Genomic DNA, 6,448 nt, shown 5'->3' with positions numbered 1-6,448 from the left:
CGCTGTAACTACCTATTGATTTTGCATTTCCTTTGGAGCAGCTTTTTCATGAAAGCTATTAATAGAGATGAGTGAATAGTTTTGTTGAGATTCACACTATGTACAGATTGAGTTGTTTTGTTTTATATGAAAGCACTAAAGATAAATTAGAGCACTTTCCCCTCTGGCACTAAAGCAGTAAAAATATCAAATAAAAATAACCCAAAGCAGTTACTAAAGACATATTTCTAAAATGCATTACATTTAAACTGATATTTTTAATACATGTCCAACGAGACTCTAAATATTACAATCCAATTCCACTCTACTGTCTAGGAAAGGCATAGCTTCAATATCAATTCAGTTATTTGTTTTTAAATAATAACAGTAGAATGAGAGACCGATTCTGTTTGGCTGCCTGTCCATTAAGTAGGTGGAATTACCAGACAATAACTCACTTTGCGACGTTTTTTTCCCCTCTCTATGGATTATATTGGAGCAAGAGTAGATAAATATTTCTTATCTTGCACTACAGAACAAAAAAGTGGACACCATTAATTACAATAGGTGGCACCATTATATATAGAACAAAGTAAAAACCTGCGCTAAAATCAATTACCTCTTTTGTTAAAAGAAGCATATTATAAAAAAAACATTTGTCAAACAGCCCTAGTGGAATTGCTTACTATTAAGAATATAATACATCAATTGATAACATAAATAATAAAATTATTACGTTTCTTCTCTCTGTAACATTAGTATCAAAATCCTTTCATACTAAAATGAAGCAATTGTTTTTGTAATCAGATAATCTTGAAATTTTTAGGCATAGAAACAAACGTTTTCAAAAGATCCTGGAGTAAGGTAGACATCATAAATGTTTGCTTGAAGCTTGCATGCTATTCAAATATTTCTCAAACCATAATAGTGGGTCAGCTGATCAGGCGCGGGCTGGGAGAGGGAAGCCCGGGGGGCACACAGGCGGCCGCATCACATGACAGGGGATGCGGTCGCGTCATTGATGATGCGGCCGCGTCATTGATGACGCGGCTGCGGGGGAAATTGTTGAATGTTGCATCCGTGGGGGGGCCGGCCGGCCTACCGCCCCGGCCCGAGTAGCGTTCTCACCAAGCGGCCCGGGGGGGCGCTGCCCCCCTGCCCAGCCCGCCCCTGCAGCTGATAAAGCTTAGTAAATATGAATATAATGTGCTGATGGTTCAAAATTGTAAATTGAACTGTTCATCAACCTAGGTTATTTATCTAATCTAATGCAAATGTGGAATATAATATATTGGTAGGATGACTAGGTCTTTGAACGTTAGATTTTTATAATATCGATGTGGCATGATAAATTTAATAAAAAAAATTATAGCCTACTGAGACATATGAATTTATTTGGTAAATGTATGAAATAAGTCACACTAGTGATAGATTCAGCAGACTATAAACTCTACATTAATATATTGTATATATTTTTTATTTATTTCAGGTACTTAAAAGTATACCTGTATTCAGGGCCGCCGAGAGGGGGGGGAGCGGGTACTAATTACCCGGGCCCGGGCATGTCAGGGGGCCCGGGCCCTCGCGCCGACGATTTTTTTTTTATTTAATTTAATTTTTTTTTCAAAACTAATTTGTTTTCTTTTTTTTCTTTTTTTCGGCGGGGGGGGGGGGGGGCTCGGTCGTTGGTGGGGGGAGCAGGGTAGTAAAAAAACCAAAACCATACTCACGTGATTTCGGCGCCGGCGTCCCTCCTCTATGCTGCTCTGTGCTCTATTGCTCCAGGCTGACTGAATGCCGGGTGTGACATCATCATGTCACGCCCAGCATTCAGTCAGTCTGGAGCAATGGAACACAGAGCAGCAGAGAAGACAAGAAGGAAGAGAGAAGTAAAGGTAAGTGAAGGGAGGAAAACAGGGGGTTAAAAAAACGGGGGTGGGGGGGGGGTAAAAAATGGGGGGGCAGCATGGACACAAAGGGGTTAAAGAAAGGAGGGACAATAGCAGTATGACACGGGTTAAAAAAAGAGGGACAACAGCAGCATGACACAAAGGGATTAAAGAAAGGAGGGACAATAGCAGTATGACACAGGTTAAAAAAGAGGGACAATAGCAGCATGACACAAAGGAGTTAAAGAAAGGAGGGACAATAGCAGTATGACACGGGTTAAAAAAAGAGGGACAATAGCAGCATGACACAAAGAGGTTAAAGAAAGGAGGGACAATAGCAGTATGACACAGAAGGGTTAAAAAAAAGAGGGACAATAGCAGCATGACACAAAGGGGTTAAAGAAAGGAGGGACAATAACAGTATGACACAGAGGGGTTAAAAAAAGAGGGACAATAGCAGCATGACACAAAGGGGTTAAAGAAAGGAGGGACAATAGCAGTATGACACGGGTTAAAAAAATAGGAACAATAGCAGCATGACACAAAGGGATTAAAGAAAGGAGGGATCAATAGCAGTATGACACAGAGAGGTTAAAAAAAGAGGGACAATAGCAGCATGACACAAAGGGGTTAAAGAAAGGAGGGACAATAGTAGTATGACACGGGTTAAAAAAAGAGGGACAATAGCAGCATGACATAAAGGGGTTAAGGAAAGGAGGGACAATAGCAGTATGACACGGGTTAAAAAAATAGGAACAATAGCAGCATGACACAAAGGGATTAAAGAAAGGAGGGACAATAGCAGTATGACACAGAGGGGTTAAAAAAAGAGGGACAATAGCAGCATGACACAAAGGGGTTGAAGAAAGGAGGGACAATAGTAGTATGACACAGAGGGGTTAAAAAAAGAGGGACAATAGCAGCATGACACAAAGGGGTTAAAGAAAGGAGGGACAATAGCAGTATGACACGGGTTAAAAAAAGAGGGACAATAGCAGCATGACACAAAGGGGTTAAAGAAAGGAGGGACAATAGCAGTATGACATGGGTTAAAAAAAGAGGGACAATAGCAGCATGACACAAAGAGGTTAAAGAAAGGAGGGACAATAGCAGTATGACACAGAAGGGTTAAAAAAGAGGGACAATAGCAGCATGACACAAAGGGGTTAAAGAAAGGAGGGACAATAGCAGTATGACACAGAGGGGTTAAAAAAAGAGGGACAATAGCAGCATGACACAAAGCGGTTAAAGAAAGGAGGGACAATAGCAGTATGACACGGGTTAAAAAAAGAGGGACAATAGCAGCATGACACAAAGGGATTAAAGAAAGGAGGGACAATAGCAGTATGACACAGAGGGGTTAAAAAAAGAGGGACAATAGCAGCATGACACAAAGGGGTTAAAGAAAGGAAGGACAATAGCAGTATGACACAGAGGGGTAAAAAAAAAAGGGACAATAGCAGCATGACACAAAGGGGTTAAAGAAAGGAGGGACAATAGCAGTATGACACAGAGGGGTTAAAAAAAGAGGGACAATAGCAGCATGACACAAAGGGGTTAAAGAAAGGAGGGACAATAGCAGTATGACACAGAGGGGTTAAAAAAAGAGGGACAATAGCAGCATGACACAAAGGGGTTAAAGAAAGGCGGGACATTAGCAGTATGACACAGAGGGGTTAAAAAAAGAGGGACAATAGCAGCATGACACAAAGGGGTTAAAGAAAGGCGGGACATTAGCAGTATGACACAGAGGGGTTAAAAAAAGAGGGACAATAGCAGCATGACACAAAGGGGTTAAAGAAAGGAGGGACAATAGCAGTATGACACAGAGGGGTTAAAAAAAGAGGGACAATAGCAGCATGACACAAAGGGGTTAAAGAAAGGAGGGACAATAGCAGTATGACACAGAGGGGTTAAAAAAAGAGGGACAATAGCAGCTTGACACAGAGGGGTTAAAAAAAGAGGGACAATAGCAGCATGACACAAAGGGGTTAAAGAAAGGAAGGACAATAGCAGTATGACACAGAGGGGTAAAAAAAAGGGACAATAGCAGCATGACACAAAGGGGTTAAAGAAAGGAGGGACAATAGCAGTATGACACAGAGGGGTTAAAAAAAGAGGGACAATAGCAGCATGACACAAAGGGGTTAAAGAAAGGAGGGACAATAGCAGTATGACACAGAGGGGTTAAAAAAAGAGGGACAATAGCAGCTTGACACAGAGGGGTTAAAAAAAGAGGGACAAAAGCAGCATGGCACAGGGGGTTAAAGAAAAGAGGGACAAGCAGCATGGCACAGGGGGTTAAAGAAAAGGGAAAGCAGCATGGCACAGGGGGTTAAAGAAAGGGGCAAAGGCAGCATGGAGGGCGCAGTGTGATCATAAGGGGGCATAGCGTGGTGATGATAACAGGGCACAGTAATGTGTGTGTGATGGCACGGAGCTTTTGGCAATGTAGTGTGTGTGAGGTAGATGGTGGCTAATTAATGGCTGCTTTTTTGTTTGCGGGGTAATGGGAATACTATTTTAATGTTGGGGCTGGAGGAAGGCCTAATTATTAATAATGGATGTTATTGATTTAACGGTGGGGCTGGCTGTAATTTTCTAAATGTAGCCATTTATTTTCCAAATAGGTCCTCCAACATTCCATGATCCAGACAAGCCGCAACTAAAGAAATCTGCAGCCACATGTGGTAAAAGTGAGAAGAACAGGTAGGACAGAGCAGCATAGTGTGTGAAATGTTGTGATTCTAGTAGGGACAATGTCAATGTTTGGTGAGTCCAGTGGGCGCAGGCCAAGACTGAACTCTTTGTGTGCACACTGCATTCTTCCTATACTACACAAGGGTGCTAGATGTCCTGAAAGTCAGGAATGCTTGGACAAATGTCACGCTCCACGGAATTCAGGACCTATTGATTTTATTGTGCTAGCCACGCCCCAACGGCGCATTGCCACGCCCCCAATTGTGCGACCATACAAATGAAAAATTTTGCTCCACCCTGGGGCGCAAAATTTTTTTGCTTACTCAACTATAAGGGGGGGCCCCATGAATTTGTTGTAACGGGGCCTGAATTCCTCTTGGCAGCCTTGCCTGTATTATATATACCATTATATATGTACAGGTGCAACCACCAACCAAGATTCAAGATAAACAGTAGAAAGAAGGAGAAGAAGAATAGATAAATTGGTGCAGAAAATAGTCTGGCTGCATTGTGGTTTATTTTCCTATTGCTCCCTGATATCGATAGGTTACAAGTAACTTTTATTAATAACAATGTTTAAATCTAGGTCAATAAAAGCTGCAAAATTTGTGAGTATTAAGTGAAAATAAAGTGATTTTAAAATACTGTGCGTGACTCCAGTCTATTCTTATCATTAGTAAAGGAAGCAAATAGGATATGCTCCTCAGTATTTATTTACTTAGGTGATCTCCAGTAAGAGTAATTGAATTCAAAGTTAGGCACAAAGTTACTATGACAGCCGCTGGCTAAAGTACGCACAGTGATATTGCCAATAATTATTGAAATTGTAAGTGCCCACTAATGGTAAAAGATATGTTTTCATCTATTCCAGTGAGAACTGAGCCTACGTCAATCACAGCAGCTAATATGCTAACTCGTGCAGCTCTTAGATGAAGTGGTGAAGGTGATTTGCCATCTTACTGGAATCTAACTTAGGGTTTGGGCAGAATCGCCTATTATTAGAGTCTCAAATTATCATGGTCACCATTGCTCCCTATTCCCATATTTAGTTAGTGGAAGTGTCACACACAGTGAACACAGACGCGCGTTTCGATGTGCAGCTTTATCCAGGCAAAACCTGGCTAAAGCTACACAGCGAAACGAGCATTCAGGCTTTGTAGCACTGGTACCATCATTTTCAATTTGGGGAGCATTCCTGTAAAACTGTTTTTCAGCCTTAGGGCTAATTTATGTTAACTAATTGCCCCAGAATTGGAAAGACAATAGGCAAATTTATATGCTAGATACATGAAAGTTATTGATGTTTCTATATGCTTATGAGGAGTCATTTATTAATTGTTATTTATTACATGGTATAATAGATATGCTTAGCCTTATGGATTATTGATTTTATTATTACTTTAATAAATTTGTTATTGTTATTGTTATTTTTATTACGTTTATTTGTCAGGGCTGCTGGATTGGCAGTAAAGGTAGGACCACTGCAAGGGGAGCATGCCGGTAACTAGACAGGAAGGTCTGGCACGTGACACTACTATGATAAAAAAAATTGGAATGGTAATGTCTAATGTGATATTTAAAAATTAGAAGGTTTTTAATGGTTTGGAGTTTTACAAATTGTGTATTTTTTACATTGCCCCAAAAAACTCTGAAATACTGTTGTTTGATTAAACTGCAATATGATAAATTTCACCAATAGTGTTATTGTTGATATTAATGTTTGCTGCAAGTTTGAGATTTTTTGGCTTCTAAATTGTTAGTAGAGATTGGATTATTCCACGATATATTATATATAATATAAAATATATTATATTTACACTGGCAAAAATAGGCACACACAATAAAGTAGAATAAATCGATCTAGCTCTATTGATAGACTA

At 40.2% G+C, this 6,448-nt stretch overlaps 1 long non-coding RNA gene across 1 annotated transcript; it reads left to right on the top strand.

Moving 5' to 3' along the window:
• The first annotated feature begins 4,304 nt into the window (after positions 1–4,304).
• LOC142140208 (uncharacterized) lies at positions 4,305–6,202 on the top strand. The gene is made up of 3 exons (XR_012688338.1): positions 4,305–4,577; positions 5,440–5,511; positions 6,019–6,202. It is a non-coding gene; the product is annotated as an uncharacterized LOC142140208 (long non-coding RNA).
• The last annotated feature ends 246 nt before the right edge of the window (positions 6,203–6,448 follow it).

This window comes from Mixophyes fleayi, chromosome 2 (assembly GCF_038048845.1).
Source record: "Mixophyes fleayi isolate aMixFle1 chromosome 2, aMixFle1.hap1, whole genome shotgun sequence".
Lineage (NCBI taxonomy): Eukaryota > Metazoa > Chordata > Amphibia > Anura > Limnodynastidae > Mixophyes > Mixophyes fleayi.
The sequence above is the reverse complement of the archived record's forward strand: the minus strand, read 5'-3'. Positions and strand labels throughout refer to the sequence as shown.